Source organism: Chiloscyllium punctatum, chromosome 7, assembly GCF_047496795.1.
Source record: "Chiloscyllium punctatum isolate Juve2018m chromosome 7, sChiPun1.3, whole genome shotgun sequence".
NCBI classification, from domain to species: domain Eukaryota; kingdom Metazoa; phylum Chordata; class Chondrichthyes; order Orectolobiformes; family Hemiscylliidae; genus Chiloscyllium; species Chiloscyllium punctatum.
Window position 1 is genome coordinate 7,094,912 of NC_092745.1, and position 21,461 is coordinate 7,116,372.

Sequence of the window (21,461 nt, forward strand, 5' to 3'; positions counted from 1 at the left end):
ATGGCTCAGGGATGGGCAGGACTGGCAGCTTAATGTTCCAGGATACAAATGCTACAGGAAGGATAGAAAGGGAGGCAAGAGAGGAGGGGAGTGGCATTTTTGATAAGGGATAGCATTATAGCTGTGCTGAGGGATGATATTCCCAGAAATACATCCAGGGAAGTTATTTGGGTGGAACTGAGAAATAAGAAAGGGATGATCACCTTATTGGGATTGTATTACAGACCCCCCAATAGTCAAAGGGAAATTGCCAACCAAACTTGAAAGGATATCTCAGCTATCTGTAAGAATAATAGGGTAGGTATGGTAGGGGATTTTAACTTTCCAAACATTGACTGGGACTGCCATAGTGTTAAAGGTTTAGAGGGAGAGGAATTTCTTAAGTGTGTATAAGACAATTTTCTGATTCAGTATGTGGATGTACCTACTAGAGAAGGTGCAAAACTTTAGGTTAGGAAATAAACAGGGCAGGTGAGTGAGGTGTCAGAAGGGGAGCTCTTTGAGGCCAGCGACCATAATTCTATTTGTTTTAAAATAGTGATGGAAAAGGATAGACCAGATCTAAAAGTTGATGTTCTAAATTGGAGAAAGGCCAATTTTGACGGTATATGGCAAGAACTTTTGAAAGCTGATTGGAGGCAGATATTCGCAGCTAAAGGGACGGCTGGAAAATGGGAAGCCTTCAGAAATGAGATAACAAGAGTCCAGAGAAAGTATATTCCTGTCAGGGTGTAGGGGAAGGCTGGTAAGTATTGGGAATTCTGGATGACTAAAGAAATTGAGTGTTTGGTTCAGAAAAAGCAGGAAGCATGTGTCAGGTATAGACAGGAAAGATCGAGTGAATCCTTAGAAGAGTATAAAGGAAGTTGGAATATACTTAAGAGGGAAATCAGGAGGGCAAAACACGGACATGAGATAGGTCTGACAAATAGAATTAAGGAGAATGCAAAGGGTTTTTACAAATACATTAAGGAAAAAAGGGTAACTAGGGAGAGAATAGGGCCCAACAAAGATCAGCAAGGCGGCCTTTGTGTGGAGCCGCAGAAAATGGGGGAGATACTAATTGAATAGTTTGCATCAGTATTTACTGTGGAAAAGCATATGGAAGATATAAACTGTAGGGAAATAGATGGTGACATCTTGCAAAACGTTCAGATTACAGAGGAGGAAGTCCTGGATGTCTTGAAACGGTTACAGGTGAATAAATCCCCAGGACCTGATCAGGTGTACCCGAGAACTCTGTGGGAAGCTAGAGAAGTGATTGCTGGGCCTCTTCCTGAGATATTTGTATCATCGATAGTCACAGGTGAGGTGCCAGAAGACTGGAGTTTGGCAAACGTGGTGCCACTGTTTAAGAAGGGTGGTAAAGACAATTCAGGGAACTATAGACCAGTCAGCCTGACCTCGGCGGTGGGCAAGTTGTTGGAGGGAATCCTGAGGGACAAGATGCACATGTATTTGGAAAGGCAAGGACTGATTAGGAATAGTCGATATGGCTTTGTGCGTGGGAAATCATGTCCCATAAACTTGATTGATTTTTTTGAAGATTTCACAAAGAAGATTGAGGAGGGCAGATGATAGATGTGATCTGTGTGGACTTCAGTGAGGCATTCGACAATGTCCCCTATGGGGGGCTGATTAGCAAGGTTAGATCTCATGGAATACAGGGAGAAGTAGCCATTTGGATACAGAACTGGCTCAAAGGTAAAAGACAGTGAGTGGTGGTGGAGGGTTTTTATCAGACTGGAGGCCTGTGACCAGTGCAGAGCCACAAGGATCAGTGCTGGGCCCTCTACTTTTTGTCATTTACATAAATGATTTGGATGTGAGCATAAGAGGTATAGTTAGTAAGTTGACAGATGACACCAAAATTGGAGGTGTAGTGGACAGCAAAGAGGGTTACAACAGGATCTGGACCAGATGGGACAATGGGCTAACTGGCAGATGGAGTTTAATTCAGATAAATGCGATGTGCTGCATTTTGGGAAAGCAAGTCTTAGCAGGACTTATACACGTAATGGTAAAGTCCTAGGGAGTTTTGCTGACCAAAGAGACCTTGGAGTGCAAGTTCATAGCTCCTTGAAAGTAGAGTCACAGGTAGATATGATAGTGAAGGCAGCATTTGGTATGCTTTCCTTTATTGGTCAGAGTATTCAGTCCAGGAGATGGGAGGTCATGTTGTGGCTGTACAGGACATTGGTTTGGCCACTGTTGGAATATTTTGTGCAATTCCGGTCTCCTTCCTATCGGAAGAATTGTCGTGAAACTTGAAAGGGTTCACAAAAGATTTACAAGGATGTTGCCAGGATTGGAGGATTTGAGCTACAGGGAGAGGCTGACCAGGCTGGGGCTGTTTTCCCTGGAGCTTCGGAGGCTGAGGGGTGACCTTACAGAGGTTTACAAAATTATGAGGGGCATGGATAGGATAAATAGACAAAGTCTTTTCCCTGGGGTCAGGGAGTCCAGAACTCGAGGGCATAGTTTGAGGGTGAGAGGGGAATGATATAAAAGAGACCTAAGGGACAACCTTTTCACGCAGAGGGTGGTACGTGTATGGAATGAGCTGCCACAGGATGTGGTAGAGGCTGGGACAATTGCAACATTTAAGAGGCATTTGGATGGGTATATGAATGGGAAGGGTTTGGAGGGATATGGGCTGGGTGCTGGCAGGTGGGACTAGAATGGGTTGGGATATCTGGTTGGCATGGACGGGTTGGACTGAAGGGTTTGTGTCCGTGCTGTACATCTCTATGACTCTATCAGTCATAGAGGTTATAGAAATAAACTGTGTGGTCGCGTCTGGAGGAGATTAAAGGTATAAAGGTTTGTAATTACCGAAGGAAATTCCATCAATCGGGACCAGCAGAGTTTACAGAGACGGAGTGCGTTTTAGAGACAGGAAGAGTTCATAGCCATCATTAGAAATGGAGAAACTAATTTATGAGAGAAGCAGGGTCACTCTGCACTGTGCCCAGAGACAAGGAGGAGTCTCACAGCTGGAGGAGGGTACTCAGGTACAGAGCTTTTTTGTTGACGTGACGGGAAGGTCACAGAGATCATGAAGGTTGTAGGAGTTCAAAAAAGTCACAGAGACAGGGAGATTTTTCAGGTCTGGAAAGGACTACACTGACCAGGATGGCTTAAGGAACTGAGGAGTTGTTTTTCTTCAGTTAAGGAGAGATGTGACAGAACTAAGATTAAAGACAAAGGCAGAAACTTGGAGAGTTTTACTGATATGAGGAGCTTACAGGGATAAGCAGAATTGTAGGGGCTGATAGAGATAGGGGAAGTGGTATTGATGAAACAGACAATGGAGAAACTGACAGACATAGGGAGGGTTCTGTGGAACAGATCAATTTACAGACAAGATGGTGATCATGAAGCCTGAGAATTTTCTCATGTTCCTTGCCCAGCATTGTTCCTACATCATGCCCTCAGGGTCTGAATTAAAGTCCATTAACTCCTCCCTGTGCTGTTTACTGTGAGTGATCTTACCGGCTGTAGAATTTACTGAAGGCTCCAGATCTCACTCTCCATCTCTCTCTGGCTGACCAACTGTCTTCATGTGGTGATGCATGAGACAGGAATTGGGAATTCTGCTGAGTCAGGGACATCAGGAATACCTACAAGAGACAGAGAAGTAGACAGAATGGGAATGCTGGAGTGGAGAATGCTGTTGGCTCAGGATCTGGAGTAGCTGCAAGAGTGAGAGACACTGACAGAGGCAGCAATTAGACCCACACAGTGAGGGATATCACATGGAGAGAGACTGAGTGATATCAGCAGAGTGCAGGAATGTATCAGGATCACACAATGGTATCATCAGAAGTGGTTCTGACCAGTGAGCACGGCTACCAGTACTCAGGGAGGACTGAGCTATTTTATTGGGATAGGCTCCTCTGGTACCAGGATTATGCAGTGTGATATAAATGGATACAGATGAGGAGGGGACAGGTCTGAGGTGAATGGAAATTCCCAGGTCCAAAGAGAAAGGTTGAAATATTGGAACACCATGGAGATGTGAATGAGGACCAAAAGAAACAGTAAGGGACTGAGTTTAATTAAAATACGACATTGTCAAACAGATTTGTGACAGGCAATTATTGGTTAAAATAAAGTAAATGCCATTTCCGCCCCTCACAATTCCTCATACACCACAAGTGACATCACTTCCGCCCCTCACATCATCGCTGATGTCACACACCCAGTGACTTCCACGCCCCCCCCACGGCCATGTTTGCCACCACTTCCGCCCTCACCAACGCCACTCATCTGCATTCTGCTGACACCCCCGCAGGACCCACCATCACAATCCCTGCCCCCAGAACCCTGAGGGGAACCCCACCCCTGCTCATGACTCCGACTCCATCCCCATTCCCCCTAACACCACACCCACTCCAGTTACAGGCTCCGTCACCTCCCCCAGCTCCACACCTACGCCTGGTCCCAGCTCCCAGTCCTGCCGAGTTTTCACCTTTCCCCCTGTCCTCCCCCTCACTGAGGACGAATGATCAGTCGTCAGCAAAGGCCTCACCTTTATCCTCCTCTGTCCACACATCAATGAATTTAATACACGCCGTGACATCGAACACTTCTTCCACCACCTCCCCCTCAGAGCTTACTTTTACAATGAAGACTCCCACCTATTTCCTGAGGACTTCTTTGCCGGCCTCCAATACACTCCATCCACCTGGACACCCCGCACTGGCCTATTACCTGCCTTCGATTTCTTCATTTCCAACTTCCACCGAGACATTAACTGCCTCAACCTATCTACCCCCTCCCCCACTCCAACCTCTCACCCTCACAATGTGCAGCCCTCCACTTCCTCTGCTCCAATACCGACCTCACCATCAAACCAGCAGATAAAGGGGGTGCAGTGGTAGTCTGGTGCACTGACCTCTGCACCACTGAAGCCATGATGCTGACTCAAAGACACCTCCTCCTACCACCCCCTCTACCATGACCCACCTCCCATCACCAAACCGTCATCTCCCAGAGCATACAGAACCTCATCACCTCAGGAGGAGATCTCCCACCCACAGCTTCCAACCTCATTGTCGGGATTCCCCACTGCCCGGTTCTACCTCCTTCCCAAGATCCACAAGCCTGACCACCCTGGCCGACCCATTGTCTCAGCATGCTCCTACCCCACCAAACTCATGTCTGCCTCCCTCGACATTGTCCTATCCCCCAGTCCAGGAATTACCCACATCCGTTCGAGACACCACTCACACTCTCCACTCCTCCAAGACTTCTGTTTCCCTGGCCCCCAACGCCTCATCTTCACAATGGATATCCAATCCCTCTACACCTCCATCCACGATGACCAGGACCTCCAAGCCCTCCGTTTCTTCCTCTCCCGACGTTCACAACAGTACCCTTCCACTGATACTCTCATTCGTTTGGCTGAACTGGTCCTCACCCTTAACAATTTTCCCTTCAAATCCTCCCACTTCCTCCAGACCAAAGGGGTAGCCATGGGCACCCGTATGGGCCCCAGCTATGCCTGTCTCTTTGTTGGCTTTGCAGAACAGTCCATCTTCCATAGTTACAATGGCACCACTCCCCACGTCTTCCTCCGCTACATTGACGACTGCATTGGCACTACCTCGTGCTCCCTCGAGGAAGTTGAGGAATTCATCAACTTCACCATCACATTCCACCCCGACCTTAAATTTACCTGAACCATCTTTGATCCCTCCCTCCCCTTCCTGGACCTCTCCATCCCCATTAATGACAACCGAATTGCCACCGACATTTTTTTACAAACCTACCGACTCCCACAGCTACCTGGATTACATATCTTCCCACCCAACCGCCTGCAAAATTCCCAACCCCAATTCCCAATTCCTCCGCCTCCACTGTACCTGCTCCCAGGAGGGCCAGTTCCACTACAGAACACACCAGATAGCCTCCTTCTTTCGAGATTGGAATTTTCCTTCCCACGTGGTTAAAGATGCCCTCCAACGCATCTCGTCCACATCCCGCACCTCCGCCTTCAAACCCCACCCCTCCAACCGTAACAAGGACAGAACGCCCCTGGTGCTCACCTTCCACCCCACCAACCTTCGCATAAACCAAATCATCTGCCGACATTTCCGCCACCTCCAAACGGACCCCACCACCAGGGATATATTTCCCTCCCCACCCCTCTCCACTTTCCGCAAAGATCATTCCCTCAATGACTACCTGGTCAGTTCCACGCCCCCCAAAAACCCACCCTCCCTTCCTGGCACCTTCTCCTGCCACTGCAGGAATTGCAAAACCTGCGCCCACACCTCCCCACTCAGCACCATCCAAGGCCCTAAAGGAGCCTTCCACATCCAAAGTTTTACCTGCACATCCACCAATATCATTTATTGTATCCATTGCTCCTGATGCGGTCTCCTCTACATTGGGGAGACTGGACACCTCCTCGCAGAGCACTTTAGGGAACATCTCTGGTACACCCGCACCAATCAACCCCACCGCCCTGTGACCCAACATTTCAACTCCCCCTCCCACTCTGCCGAGGACATGCAGGTCCTGGGCTTCCTCCACCGCCACTCCCTCAACACCCAACACCTGGAGGAAGAACGCCTCACCTTCCGCCTCGGAACACTTCAACCCCAGGGCATCAATGTGGGCTTCACCAGTTTCCTCATTTCTCCTTCCCCATCTCACCCCACCTCCAGCCTTCCAGCTCAGCCCCCCCATGACCTGTCCCAATGGCCTATCTCCCTTCCCACCGATCCATTCCACCCTCCTCTCTGACCTATCACCCCCATCCCCACCCCTATTCACCTATTGTACTCTTTGCTACCTTCCCCCATCCTCCACTCTGATCTATCACCTTCTTCCCCACCCCATTCACCTATTGTACTCGATGCTACTTTCCCCCCATTCCCCCCCCGCCCCCCCACCCCCTCTCATTTATCTCCCTACTCTGCAGGCTCCTGGCCTCTGTTCCTGATGAAGGGCTTTTGCCTGAAACGTCGATTTCCTGCTCCTCGGATGTTGCCCGACCTGCTGTGCTTTTCCAGTACCACTCTAATCTAGACTCTGGTTTCCAGCATCTGCAGTCCTGGTTTTTACCTTACTTGAGGAGGAGAGTACCGAGATAAGGCATGTTGTAGACACTGAAGCAAGTTACAGGGATAGGGATGGTAGTCTGGAATGCAGTACATGTCAAATATGTGGAGGGACTATCGGGAAAGGAGGAGGTTACAGCGATAGGATCTGTTATAGGAATTAAAAATTATTGAAGACACTGGACCACAAGACATGCCATAGATACGCTGTTAGAGTAGTGAGTTTTAATATAACAGAACTTACATTGGGATGGTGATTGAGCCTGGGGTGTGTGTGTGTGTACTGTGCTCCCCTCCAGCACTGTATCTATGTCATGTTGTGTTAACAGATGTTTGGAGCCCTCTCATTGTTCTTTGCTCTGTGCACTGTGGGTGACCTGACCTCACTACAGGAATTATTGAAGGCTCCAGATCTCCTTTCCCTTTGTCTCTCTCTGGCAGACCAACTGCGTTCAATGAGGTGATGGACGATCCACCCAGCAGCTGGGAAGGCTATTGAGTCAGGACTTTCCTGAATACCTACAGGAGACAGAGAAATAGACAGAATGGGAAATTAAACAGATGCAGTGAGGGTTACACATGGAGAATGGCACTGAGTCCCACAGAGATCTGGAAAATGGAGCGATATTAAGTAATAGTCCCAGATTGCTGGAAGATGTCAGGATCACACAATTGTGTTGGAAGAATGGGTTTAGCTTCATGATGCCCTGGTATCAGTGCTCAGGGATGAGCACCCAGTGAGCAGGTGAAGCAATGGCCTAGTGGTATTATTGCGAGAGAATGTATCCAAAACCTCAGCTAATGTTCAGGGGAGGCAGGATTGAATCCCGCCATCTGAAAAGGAGACATTTGTAATCAATAATTTAAAAAATAATAATTAACAATCCACAAATAAGTATGAAACCATTACTGATGTACAACAAATCCAAACACTTGTCCTTTAGAGAAGGACATCTGCCTATCCTCACGTGGTCTGCACGACATGCCCACAGCAAAGTGGTTGCCTCTCAATTACCCTCTGAAATGGCCAAGCAAGCTACTCAGTTCAAGGGCAGCTAGGACTGGGCAAGAAAGGCTGGTCAGCCAGAGACTCACACATCCCATACCTGATTTAAAAAAAAATCTATTAGGATGGTCCCCCTGGAACTGTGCTGGGAGCAGTGTCCTGGCCAAACATGTCGGTAGGTTTATGGACAGGGCTTTAAACTGACAGAGAGGATGCAGGTGAAAGGAGCTTTCCAAATCCAAAGGGAAAAGGTGAAGCAATGGAACAGCATGGGAATGTGGCTGAAGACAAGCAGAAAGGAACAGGATGGGACAGAGTTTAACTAAAATTGTACATCAGCAAATAGATTTGTGACAGAAAATTGTGGAAGAGAGTATATTATGTTTTTTTTTAAATGGACAACGTTGCTGCAATAAGGTCGATGGATTTGTGAGACAGAGATAAAAGAGATTTAGACACCAGGGAGACATGGATACAGGGTGAACAAAATATTCAGTGGTTTGTAATCTTGTGCAAACTCAGGCAAAATGGGCAACGCTAACAATAATGGATAACAAAGGCATTACAGAGAAAGCATTTGGCCGCAGATCATGAGGTAGAGTCAGTCTGAATGTAAATTCTGGCTACTACTCGCCAAGGACACAAGCAGCAGAACAGTTTTAGTCACCAAACAGCATTTCATTGCTCATCACTACATTAAACAGGAACTCATTGGAATTTTTTAACAAAGGCATTGTGATAATTTTGGAAAACTTCAATATTTGTATAATCTGGGACAATCACACGGACAACATTGATATTGGAAGAGGAGTTCGGTTAATTTTTTTTTCAGTGTTTCCTTGAAAAACACATTGTGCAACTGTTAAGGGACATAACTATCACAGAGCGACTGTGTAATGAAACTTAGTGAATGAGTAATGTCACCGGGAGAGATCCTTCGGGAAATTGTGATAAAGTGCAGTTTAAAGAAATATAAAGTTTTAAAGTGAATCACAGAAAGGACAAGCTACAACTAAAAACAAAAATAGCCAATGACCTGAGTTTGAGAGGAGAACTGACCAAGGTAAGCAGGCTAAACAGACTGAAATATGTGCCTGTAAATGAACAGTGGAAAACATTTGTAGGGACAATGCAAAATACTCAACAAAAGCACATTCCATTGAAACAGTAAAAACCTCAGCAAGAAATTCCCACTGATCCCTCACTCAGGACAAAAGGAATCATACTAGATTATGAGGCTGAGAAGATCACCAAAAAGTACTTAAAATCCTGAAGTGAGAGAGTGCTTTAGGAGTAAATGTAAATGGATTACAATGTGTCTGCTCGCAGGAGGGCTGTGGGAAGGGGAGCCACGGTCAGGGTCCATTGACACGATAGGAACAGGGAGAGGTGAAGGTGCTGGAGGTGGTGACATTGTTACAGAGAGTGGTCAGGGTGTTACAAAGCCAGGACGGATTGCTGCAGCTGGAGGGGTTTGCAGAGGCAGGGAGGGACATAGGTATTTTTATATATTCATTCATGGGATGTGGGTGTCACTGCCTGGAACAACGTTCTTTGACCCCTCTGCTAATTACTGAGAGGGTAGCTCAGAGTCAGCCATATTGCTATGGGTCGGGAGTCACATGTCGGCCAACCAGGTTAGAATATTTGATGTCCTTCCCTAAAGGAGGTTTGTGAACTAGATGAGTTCTTCCTACTGATCAACAATGTTTTTATGGTGGCCCCACCAATATCTTTTACAGCCACAACATGACATCCTAACTCTTACTCTTAATGCTCTCCCAAATGAAGGTAACCATCCCAAATACCTGCTTCACCAGCCTGTCTACCTGTGACACCACATTCAAAGAAGTGTGAACCTGGGTCACTAGATCTCTGACTGAAAACACTACCCAGGGCCCGAACATTAACTGTACAAGTCCCACCCTGGTTTGTTTCACCAAAATGGAACACCTCACCTCTATCTAATTAAACTTCATCTGCTATTCTTCAGCCCACGATCCCAGCAGTACTGTTCATCCTGTTGTATCACAGATAACCTTCTTCGCTGTCCACTTTACCACCAATTTCAGTGTCACCCAAAACAATTACCTACCAGGAAACCAATATTCCCATCCAAACCATTTATCCAAATGACAAACAACAGTGGACCCACTCCACCGCTGGTCACATGCCTCCAGTCAGAAAAACAACATGTCTCCCACCACCCTCTGTCTCCTACCATCAAGCCCAATTTTGTATCCAGTTGACGAGCTCCTCCTGAATATCATATCCTTCTTACACTGATCTGAGCTTATTACCCAGTTTACCAGACAGAACATAGAACACAGAACAGTTCAGCCCAAGACCCTTCGGCCATGATTTCATGCCAACCTTTTATCCAACTGTAAGACCAAACTAACCTACATACCCTTCATTTTACTATTGTCCATGTATCTGTCCAAGAGTCTATTAAATGTCCCAGATGTGTCTAATTTTACTACCGCAATTGGCAGTCCATCCAACCACGTACCATTCTCTATCCTCTTATCCGTCCTCCATTCACCATAAAATTATGCCGCCTTGTAATAACCATTTATGCCATAGGAGGAAACGTCTCTGACTATTCACTCACTCTGTGCCTCTTATCATCTTGTTCACCTCCACAAAGTCGCCCCGCCCCCTCCTCCAATGAAAAAAGCCATAGCTCCCTCAACCTTTCTTCCTAAGAACTGCCCTCCATTACAGGCAGCATCTTGGTAAATCTCCTGTGTACACTGTCTAAAACGTGCACAGCCTTCCTGTAAACAGGGGACCAGAACTGAACACAATATTCCAAGTGTGGTCTCACCATAATGATGCAGTAAAACCTCACGGCTCTTACAGTCAATCCCCTTCTAAGGGGAGCCAACACAACATCTGCCTTTTTAACAACCCTACCAACGTGCGTTGCGATTTTGAGAGATCTATGGACACGGACCCCATGATCTCTCTGTTCCTCCGCAATGCCAAGTATTCTGCCTTTCACCCTGTATTCTGTATTCAAGTTCAACCTTCCAGAATGAATCACTTCACACTTTTCCAGATTGAACTCCATCTGCCACTTCCAGCCCAGCTCTGTGTCCTGTCAATGTCCCATTGCAACCTACAACAGCCCTCCACATTCCCCACCACTCCACCAACCTTCATGTTATTGGTAAACTTACTAACCCACTCTCCAACATCCACACCCAAGTCATTTACAAAAATCACAGAGAGCAGAGTCCCGGAGCTGATTGTTACAGAACCCCACTGGTCACTGAGCTCCAGGCTCAATACTGTCCATCTGCTGCCACCCTCTGTCTTCTCTGGGTCATCCGATCCTGTATCCAGACAGACAGATTTCCCTGTATCCCAATTTTCCTTCTTTTCTGAATGAGCCATCAACCTATTCTGAAATATCCTCAAAGAATTCAATAAGGTTTGTGAGGTATGACCTGACCCCTCACAAACCCATACTGACTGTCACTAATTTAACTATGGTTTTCCAAGTAGTCGTAAATCCTGTCTTTAGAGTCCTCACCAATAATCTGCACACCACAGACATTCGACCAAATCTGTAATTCCCAGAATTCTACCTCCGTTACATGGATTGGACTTTACAAATCTTCCTTCCTCTGCCATGTTCCCCAGAAGGGCACTGGAGGGTGGTGGGGGTTATAGAGATAGAGAGGAATATCAGGACAGGAGGATTTTGCAGACATTAGGTTTCAGTAATTGTGAAGTTTCATGGTGATGAAGGCATTTGAGGAGGGAGGGAGGGAGGGAGGGAGGGAGGGAGGAAGGATTCTAGGGAAATGAGAGGGTTCACAGTTTAGGTGTTTTGTTCGGGCTGCAAGTGGTTACTGAGTTGGGGAGGGTGGAAGCACTAGTGGTTGTTACATAAACATGTGGTTTTAGTTGCAATGCAGGAAGAGGATTCAGGAAGCTGGAGAGTATGGGGTCTGAACGAGGTTACACAAATGGGAAGAGTTGTCAGGAGTGGAGGTGTTCACAGAGACAGCAATGGTCTGATCTGGAGCAGAGGACCCAGATTGGGAGGGATGGGGGGACTGGAGGTGGTTTCACAGGGAGGGAGGACCATAGACCCACAGGAGGTTACAGAAATGTGGAGAGCTGTAGGGCTGACAGGGGTTGATGGGGATGGGAATGCTGGGAGGGATGGAGAAGTTTACAGGGATAAGGATGTTTGTAGGCCAGGGCTGGATCACAGACAGGGACTGTTTTAGGGAGCTGAGAAGATTACAGAGATAAAGATGTTTGTATCGACTGGAAGAACAAACAGAGATATGCAGGGTAGTCGTGACTGAAGATGGTTATAGACATAGGAAGGCTTAGGGTCTGGGGGTTATGGAGGCTGTGGAATCTGGATTTCTTTTTAGAGACTGAGATAACAATTTTGGTCAGAAACAGTTTCACAGATAAGGGAGCATTGCACAAACAGGAGGAAGTTGTAGAGGAGGGTGACGTTTAAACAGATAGTGGTGTAAGAGCTGGACAAGGTTATGGAGATGGGTAGATGGTGGAGACACAGGAGGAGCTAACATTGACATGGGGGTGATAGTGACAGGAGGGTGTTAAATTGATAGTGGGTTTTGTAGGGACTGGATTGGGAGAGGTACAGGCATGGAGTGAGTTCGACAGATCAGGATTACTGCAGAGACCTGAGAGGATTACACTGATAGGGATGGTGGTCAGGTCTCCACAGACTGTTGGTGTTTAAGGGACTGGAAGAGGTTTTGTAGATAGGGAGGGATGCAAGAGCTGCAGGAGCTTGTGGAGAGTTGACGAGTTGGAGCAGTTTACAGAGGGAGGTTTCTCAGACAGTAGTAGGTTATAGATAGTGAGGGGTATGTGGCCTGAGGAAGTGAAAGAGAGGGGAGTTTTCGGGTCTGGAAGAGATTACACTGACAGGGAGAGTTGAAGACACTGAAGCAAAAATGCATGGAGAAGGTTACACAGATAGGGAGGTGAGTAGGGACTGAAGGTGAATACACAGACATGGAGGGTTGTATTGTTAGACGGAGCTGAGAGGGATAGGGACCGGTGTAGGGATTTACACAGATAGGGAAGGTTGTGTTTTTGGAGAAGGTTACACTGATACAGACAGTGTTAGGGAGTGTTTAATGGACTACAGAGGAGCTCAGAGAGAATGTATTATGGGGAGTGGAGGAGATTACAGACACAGAGATGGCTGTCGGGTTGAAAAGACCTTCTACAGATCCTCGGTGCTGTAGGGCTGGAGGGAGATTATAACAGTGAGTGTTGCCAAGATTTAATTACTTCACTGAAATAGAGCAGGTCTCAGCACGTAACTGTCAAAGGGAAGTTGAGACAGTCCAGATGAGTTTTCAGAGATACAAATGTTTATGGGAGTTTCAAGAGGGAACAATGATTGGGAGCGCTGTACCAAACGGTAATAGTTATAGGGAGGGTTCTAAAAGCAGGAAGAGGTGACAGACATATCGATCTTTGCAAGGACTGGAGAAGGTTACATCGCCAAGGAGTGTTTTAGAGTCTGGAGGAGATTACAGTGTTAAGGAGAATATTGGGGATCAGGCCAGGTGTAAGAGACGGGGATGGTTGACAGGGCTGGACAATAACCTGAATAGAATCGCCATCGTGTGCAACCAGGCCATTCGGCCCAACTAGTCCATTCCAAAACTCTGAAGAGCATCCTACCCAGACCCACCCCTCTACCTATACATTAAACCCTGCATTTCTCATGGTGAACTTACTTAAAACACACATTCCTGAATACTACAGTCAAGTTATGATGGCCAATCCACTGATGGTGCGAATATTGGACACACACACACACACAAACAGCAAGGGAGCGACACGAAAACACACACAATGAGGGAGATACCCACAGACACACAGCAAGGGAAGGACATGCGCACACACACACACACACACACAGTGAGGGGGATACACGCAGACACACAGCAAGGGAGGGACACACACCCGCAAATGGAGGAAAGGACACACACAGCGAGGAAGGGACACACACACACACACACAGCCAGGGGGGACACGCACACACGCAGCGAGGGAGGGACACGCACACACGCAGCGAGGGAGGGACACGCACACACGCAGCGAGGGAGGGACACGCACACACGCAGCGAAGTGGGGGCACATGCATATGTACACACACATAGACACAGCGAGGGAAGGACACGCACACACAGTGAGGGAAGGACATGCACACACAGTGAGGGAGGGACACGCTCTCTCTCTCTCACACACACACACACACACACAGAGCAAGGGGAGGGACACACTGAGACACGCAATGAGGGAGCAGACACGCACATGCACAGCGAGGGTCGGACACGCACACACAGCGAGGGAAGGACACACACACACACACACACAGTGAGGGAGGTACACGCACACACACAGAGTGAGGAAGCGGCACACACACAGAGAGCGAGGGAGGGACACACAGCGAAGGAGGTCAATCACACACACTGCGAGGGGGTGGACATGTGCACACAAATTGAGGGGGGGCAAACACACGCAAAGCGAGGGAGGGACATGCACAAATACACACACACACACCGCGAGGGAGGGGCACGCACACACACATAGCGATGGAGGGACGCACAGCAAAGGAGGACAATCACACACACTGTGAGGGGGAGGGCATGTGCACAGAATTTGAGAGGGGACACACATACACAAAGCGAGGGAGGGACACGCACAAATACACACACACACACACACACACAGAGCGAGGGCGGGACACGCAAATACACAATGAGGGGGATACACGCAGACACACAGCGAGGGAGGGACACACGGAAAGCGATTGAGGGACACGCAAACACACAGTGTGAGGAATACAGGCAGATACACAGCGAGGGAGAGACACACAAACACACACACACACAAGGGACTGACACATGGACACACAAAGTGAGGGAGGGTCACGCACACATACATACACGGAAACACAGAGCAAGGGAGGGACACGCACAAGGGATGGACACACACATGCAAAGCGAGGGATGGACATGCACACACACACAAACACAGAACAAGGGAGGGACACGTGCACACACAGCGGGGGAGGGACACACACAGCGAGGGAGCGATACGCAAACACACACAGTGAGGGGGCTACCCGCAGACACACAGCGAAGGAAGGGACACACACACACACACACACACACACACACACACACACACACAGCATGGGGGGGACACGCATACACAGCGAGGAGGGCATATGCACACACATAGCAAGGGAGGGACACGCACACGCACAGCAAGGGAGGGACATGCGCACACGCACAGTGAGGGGGTTACCCGCAGAAACACAGCGAGAGAGTGCCACACATAGACACACACACACACAGCGAGGGAGGGACACATACACACACGCATCGAGCGAGAGACACACACATATCGAGGGAGGGACACGCGCACGCACACACACACACACACACACACACACACACACACACACACACACACAGAGTGAGGGAGGGAAGGACATGAACACACAGCGTGGGAGGCACACGCACACACAGCGAGAGAGGGACACCTTCATACACAGCAAGGGAGGGACACACACACACAGGGAAGGAGGGACAAGCACACACATTGCGAGGGGTAGGGCATGTTTACAGAAATTGAGAGGGGACACGCACACACAGCGAGAGAGGACACGCACAAACACGGTGAGGGAGGGACACACACACACACATCGCTAGGGGGCACATGCACTCATACAGTGAGGGGAGAGGCACACACACAGATATACACAAAGAACAATGGAGGGACACACACACACACACACAAACAGCGAGGGAGTGACAGGCGCACAACAGCAAGAGGGACACAAACACACAAAGCGAGGGAGGGACATGCACACATACACACAGTTAAGGGGATACAAACAGACACACAGCAAGGAAGGGACACTCACACACACTGCAAGAGGGACACACACACTCACAGTGAGGGAGGGACATGTGCAAGCACACAAACACAGACACATGCAGCGAAAGAGGGATATTCACACACAGCGAGGAGGGACACGTGCATACAGCGAGGGAGGGACACACACACACACACACAGAGCAAAAGAGGGATACTCGCAAACACAGCAAGGGGCAGACACATACACACAAGAGTGAAGGCCACACAGACGCGTATACATCTAGAGGGACACATGCACACGCAGCGAGGGAGGGCCACGCACACACATGCACAGCAAGAGGGATACATACACACAGCAAGGGAGAGACATGGACACACACAGCAAGGGGGACACGCACACTCACAGCGTGGGAGGGAGACACACTCACACACACACACACACACACACACACACAGAGGGAGGGACACGCATGTAGACACACACAGAGCGAGGGAGGGACACGCACACACACAGCGTGGGAGGGAGACACGCAGTGAAGGGGAACACACAAACACATACTGTGAGGATGTGACACATACACACACAACGAGGAAGGGACACACACACACACACAGTGAGGGAGGGAAGGACATGCACACACACAACGACGGAGGGTGATACACAAACACACAGCGAGGGAGGGACACACACACACACACGGCGAGGGGGAGGAAATGTGCACAGAAAGTGAGAGGGGGCACATACACACAGTGAGGGGGACACGCACTGACACGGCGAGGGAGGGACACACGCTCACACAGCAAGGGGGTCATGCACTCACACAGCAAGGGGAGATGAGCACACACAGTGAGGGGGATATACACAAAGAGCAATGGAGGGACACACACACACACAGCAAGGGAGTGACATGCACACATACACAAAGTTAAGGGGTTACACACAGCGAGGGAGGGACACACACACAGCATGGGAGAGACACTCACATACACTGCAAGAGGGACACACATACTCACAGCAAGAGGGGGACACACATAGTGAGGGAGGGACACGCACACACACACAGGGAAGGATGGACAAGCAGACACATGGCGAGGGGGAGGGCATGTGCACAGAAATTGAGAGGGGATGCGCACACACAGCGAGAGGGGATACGCACAGACATGACGAGGGAGGGACACACGCACACACAGCCAGGGGGGACAGGCACTCACACAGGGAGGGGCGATGCGGACACACAATGGTGGGGATATGCACAAAGAGCAAGGGAGGGACACACACAAGGGACGGACACACACTCACAGAGCGTGGGAGTGACACGTGCACACACAGCAACAGGCACACATACACACGTACAAAGCAAGGGAGGGAAACGCACACATACACACAGACACATAGCAAGGGAGTGACACACACACAGTGTGGGAGTGACACGCACACACACACACACAGCGAGGGAAGGACACTCACATACACTGTAAAAGGGTCACACATACTCACAGCAAGAGGGGACACGTACAAACAGCGAGGGATGGACATGCTCATGCTCAAGCACACAAACACAGACACACAGCGAGAGAGGGGCACGCACACACACACACACACATAGCCAGGGAGGGACATGGACACACACAAACACACACACACACACAGAGCAAGGGGGTAACTCACACATACACAGCGAGGGAAGAACACACACACACACACACACACACACACTCATAGCAAGGGAGGGACACGCACACACTGACAGCGAGGGTGGGACCACACACACACACACACACACACACAGACAGCTAGGGAGGGACACACACACAGTGAGCGAGCGACACGCACATGAGGAAGCACACAAACACAGACACATACAGTGAGAGAGACACGCACAAACTCAGCCAGAGGGAGACATGCACACACACACACACACACACACACACAGCAAGGGCGAATCTCACATATACAGCGAGGGAGGAATATGCACATTCACAGCAAGGGAGGGACACACACACACACAGGGAAGTAGGGACAATCAGACACACGGCGAGGGGGAGGGCATATGCACAGAAATTGAGAGGGTGCACGCACACACGTGAGAGGGGACACACACAGGCACAGCGAGGGAGGGACACACAGCAAGGGGGGACATGCACTCACCACCGAGGGGCGATGCGCACACACAGTGAGGGGGATATACACAATAAGCAATAGAGGGACACACACACACACACACAACAAGGGAGTGACACGCACACACACAGCGAGAGAGGGACACACACACACAGCGAGAGAGGGACGGACACACACAGCGAGAGAGGGACGGACACACACAGCGAGAGAGGGACGGACACACACAGCGAGAGAGGGACACACACACACAGCGAGAGAGGGACACACACACACAGCGAGAGAGGGACACACACACACAGCGAGAGAGGGACACACACACACAGCGAGAGAGGGACACACACACACAGCGAGAGAGGGACACACACACAGCGAGAGAGGGACACACACACACACACACACAGCGAGAGAGGGACACACACACACACACACACACACACAGCGAGAGAGGGACACACACACACAGCGAGAGAGGGACACACACACACACACAGCGAGAGAGGGACACACACACACACACACACAGCGAGAGAGGGACACACACACACACACAGCGAGAGAGGGACACACACACACACACACACACAGAGCGAGAGAGGGACACACACACACACACACAGAGCGAGAGAGGGACACACACACACACACACACACACACAGAGCGAGAGAGGGACACATACACACACACAGAGTGAGAGAGGGACACACACACACACACAGACAGCGAGAGAGGGACACACACACACACACACAGCGAGAGAGGGACACGCACACACACACACAGCGAGAGGGAGACGCACACACACACACAGCGAGAGGGAGACGCACACACACACACAGCGAGAGGGAGACGCACACACACACACAGCGAGAGGGAGACGCACACACACACAGCGAGAGGGAGACGCACACACACACAGCGAGAGGGACACACACAGACACACACACACAGCGAGAGGGGGGCACACACACACACACACACACACACACACAGCGAGAGGGGGAAACACACACAGCGAGAGAGGGACACACACACACACACACACACACACAGCGAGAGAGGGACACGGACACACACACACAGCAAGAGGGACACACACACACACACACACACACACACACAGCGAGAGGGACACACACACACACACACAGACAGCGAGAGGGACACACATACGCACACACACACACACAAAGCGAGGGAGGGACGGACACACACACACACACACACAGCAAGAGGGACACACACACACACACACACACAGTGAGAGGGGGTCTCACACACACACACACACACAGCGAGAGGGGGAAACACACACAGCGAGAGAGGGACACACACACACACACAGCGAGAGAGGGACACACACACACACAGCGAGAGAGGGACACACACACACACACACACACACACACACACACACACACACACAGTGAGAGGGGGTCTCACACACACACAGTGAGAGGGGGTCTCACACACACACACACACAGCGAGAGGGGGAAACACACACAGCGAGAGAGGGACACACACACACACACAGCGAGAGAGGGACACACACACACACACAGCGAGAGAGGGACACACACACACACACACACACACACACACACACACACACACACAGCGAGAGAGGGACACACACACACACACACACACAGCGAGAGAGGGACACACACACACACACACACACACACACACACACAGCGAGGGAGGGACACACACACACACAGCGAGAGAGGGACACACACGCAGCGAGAGGTGGACACACACACACACACAACGAGAGAGGGACACACACACAGCGAGAGAGGGACACACACACACACAGCGAGAGAGGGACACACACACACACACAGCGAGAGAGGGACACACACACACACACACACAGCGAGAGAGGGACACACACACACACACACAGCGAGAGAGGGACACACACACACACACACAGCGAGAGAGGGACACACACACACACACACAGCGAGAGAGGGACACACACACACACACACACACACACAGCGAGGGAGGGACACACACACACACACACACACACACAGCGAGAGAGGGACACACACGCAGCGAGAGAGGGAGGGACACACACACACACACACACACACACACACACACACACACACACAGCGAGAGAGGGACACACACACACACACACACACACCGAGAGAGGGACACACACACAACGAGAGAGGGACACACACACACACAACGAGAGAGGGACACACACACACACAACGAGAGAGGGACACACACACACACAACGAGAGAGGGACACACACACACACAACGAGAGAGGGACACACACACACACAACGAGCGAGAGGGGGACACACACACACACAGCGAGAGGAGGACACACACACACACAGCGAGGGAGGGTCGGACACACACACACACACAGCGAGAGAGGGACACACACACACACACAGCGAGAGAGGGACACACACACACACACAGCGAGAGAGGGACACACACACACAGCGAGAGAGGGACACACACACACACACAGCGAGGGAGGGACACACACACACACACAGCGAGGGAGGGACACACACACACACACAGCGAGGGAGGGACACACACAGACACAGCGAGGGAGGGACACACACAGACACAGCGAGGGAGGGACACACACAGACACAATGAGGGAGGGACATGCACGCACACACACAGAGCGAGGGTGAGACATGCACACGCACAGCAAGAGAGAGACATACACACATAATGTGGGGGAGTAACACACACACAAACAGCGAGGGAGGGACACACAGCAAAGGGACGTCACACAAACACATACTGTGACGGTGTGACTCGTGTACACATACACAGAGGAAGGGACACACACACACACACACACACACACACACACACACGCACACAGAGCGAGCGAGGGACACACGCAGTGAGCAAGAGGCTTGCTGAGACACACAGCGAGGTACAGATACACACGCACAGCGAGGGAGGGACACGCATATACACAGCGAGGGAAGGACATGCACACACAGCGAGAGGGGACATGCACAGACACGGCGATGGAGGGACACATGCAAACACAACAAGGGGGTCATGCACTCACACAGCAAGAGGAGATGAGCACACACAGTGAGGGGGATATACACAAAGAGCAAGGAAGGGACACACACACACAAAGCGAGGGAGGGACACGCACACAAACACACAGTTAAGGGGATACACGCAGACACACAGCCAGGGAGGGACACACATACTCACACACACCCAGCGAGGGACGGACACGCGCGTGCGCAAGCACAAAATGACGCACACACCCAGCATGGGGGGGGACACGCACACAGCCAACATGGGGGGGGGGGGGGGACACGCACACA

At 50.2% G+C, this 21,461-nt stretch overlaps 1 long non-coding RNA gene across 1 annotated transcript in view; it reads right to left on the reverse strand.

Moving 5' to 3' along the window:
* Positions 1-21,461, reverse strand: part of LOC140479388 (uncharacterized) — a 74,715-nt gene that overhangs the window by 43,659 nt on the left and 9,595 nt on the right. The window contains exon 2 of the long non-coding RNA XR_011961013.1: positions 3,496-3,623. This is a non-coding gene — a long non-coding RNA (uncharacterized lncRNA). The remainder of the gene's footprint in view (positions 1-3,495; positions 3,624-21,461) is intronic.